The sequence below is a fragment of the Neofelis nebulosa genome, chromosome 1 (assembly GCF_028018385.1).
Source record: "Neofelis nebulosa isolate mNeoNeb1 chromosome 1, mNeoNeb1.pri, whole genome shotgun sequence".
Taxonomy (NCBI): Eukaryota; Metazoa; Chordata; class Mammalia; order Carnivora; family Felidae; genus Neofelis; species Neofelis nebulosa.
In genome coordinates this window covers 127,422,438-127,424,922 of record NC_080782.1, presented here as the reverse complement: position 1 = coordinate 127,424,922, position 2,485 = coordinate 127,422,438, and positions in this window count along the sequence as shown.

Sequence of the window (2,485 nt, the reverse complement as noted above, 5' to 3'; positions counted from 1 at the left end):
TTGTAAGACTTTTTTTTTTAAATATGAAATTTATTGTCAAATTGGTGTCCATACAACACCCAGTGCTCATCCCAACAGGTGCCCTCCTCAATACCCATCACCCACCCACCCTCCCCTCCCCCCCATCAACCCTCAGTTTGTTCTCAGTTTTTGAGTCTCTTATGCTTTGGCTCTCTCCCTCTCTAACCTCTTTTTTTTTCTTCCCCTCCACCATGGACTTCTGTTAGGTTTCTCAGGACCCACATAAGAGTGAAACCATATGGTATCTGTCTTTCTCTGTATGACTTATTTCACTTAGCATAACACTCTCCCGTTCCATCCACGTTGCTACAAAGGCCTGTATTTCATTCTTTCTCATTGCCACGTAGTATTGCATTGTGTATATAAGCCACAAGTTCTTTATCCATTCGTCAGTGGATGGACATTTAGGCTCTTTCCATAATTTGGCTATTGTTGAAAGTGCTGCTATCAACATTGGGGTATAAGTGCCCCTATGCATCAGCACTCCTGTATCCCTTGGGTAAATTCCTAGCAGTGCTATTGCTGGGTCATAGGGGAGATGTATTTTTAATTTTTTGAGGAACTTCCACACTGTTTTCCAGAGTGGCTGCACCAGTTTACATTCCCACCAACAGTGCAAGAGGATTCCCGTTTCTCCACATCCTCGCCAGCATCTATAGTCTCCTGATTTGTTCATTTTAGCCACTCTGACTGGCGTGAGGTGGTATCTGAGTGTGGTTTTGATTTGTATTTCCCTGATGAGGAACGACGTTGAGCACCTTGTCATGTGCCTGTTGGCCATCTGGATGTTGTCTATAGAAAAGTGTCTATTCATGTTTTCTGCCCATTTCTTCACTGGATTATTTGTTTTTTTGGGTGTGGAGTTTGGTGAGTTCTTTACAGATTTTGGATACTAGCCCTTTGACCGATATGTCATTCGCAAATATCTTTTCCCATTCCGTTGGTTGCCTTTTAGTTTTATTGATTGTTTCCTTTGCTGTGCAGAAGCCTTTTATCTTCATGAGGTCCCAATAGTTCATTTTTGCTTTTAATTCCCTTGCCTTTGGGGATGTGTCAAGTAAGAAATTGCTGCAGCTGAGATCAGAGAGGATTTTTCCTGCTTTCTCCTCTAGAGTTTTGATGGTTTCCTGTCTCACATTCAGGTCCTTTATCCATTTTGAGTTTGTTTTTGCATATGGTGTAAGAAAGTGGTCTAGATTCATCCTTCTGCATGTTGCTGTCCAGTTCTCCCAGCACCATTTGTTAAAGAGACTGCCTTTTTTCTATTGGATATTCTTTCCTGCTTTGTCAAAGGTTAGTTGGCCATACGTTTGTGGGTCTAGTTCTGAGATTTCTATTTTATTCCATCGGTCTATGTGTCTGTTTTTGTGCCAATACCATGCTGTCTTGATGATTACAGCTTTTTAGTAGAGGCTAAAGTCTGGGATTGTTTGTTCTAGCTTCGAGAAGAATGCTGGTGCAATTTTGATTGGGATTGCATTGAATGTGTAGTTAGCTTTGGGTAGTATTGACATTTTAAAAATATTCATTCTTCCAATCCATGAGCAGGGAATGTCTTTCCCTTGTTGCTTGTTCTAGCTTCGAGAAGAATGCTGGTGCAATTTTGATTGGGATTGCATTGAATGTGTAGTTAGCTTTGGGTAGTATTGACATTTTAAAAATATTCATTCTTCCAATCCATGAGCAGGGAATGTCTTTCCATTTCTTTATATCTTCTTCAATTTCCTTCATAAGCTTTCTATAGTTTTCAGCATACAGATCTTTTACATCTTTGGTTAAGGTTTATTCCTAGGTATTTTATGCTTCTTGGTGCAATTATGAATGGGATCAGTTTCTTTATTTGTCTTTCTGTTTCTTCATTATTAATGTATAAGAATGCAACTGATTTCTGTACATTGATTTTGTATCCTGCGACTTTGCTGAATTCATGTATCAGTTCTAGCAGACTTTTGGTGGAGTTTATTGGATTGTCCATGTATAATATCATGTCATCTGTAAAAGTGAAAGCTTGACTTCATCTTTGCCAATTTTGATGCCTTTGATTTCCTTTTGTTGTCTGATTGCTGATGCTAGCACTTCCAACACTATGTTAAACAACAGTGGTGAGAGTGGACATCCCTGTCATGTTCCTGATCTCAGGGGGAAAGCGCTCAGTTTTTCCCCATTGAGGATGATATTAGCTGTGGGCTTTTTTGAGGGTTTTTATTAAGAAAGGATGCTGAATTTTGTCAATTGCTTTTTCTGCATCGATTGACAGGATCATATGGTTCTTATCTTTTCTTTTGTTAATATGATGTATCACATTGATTGATTTGCGAATGTTGAACTAGCCCTGCAGCCCAGGAATGAATCCCACTTGATTATGGTGAATAATTCTTCTTACATGCCATTGAATTTGATTTGCTAGTATCTTATTGAGAAGTTTTGCATCCAAATTCATCATGGATATTGGCCTGTAGTTCTC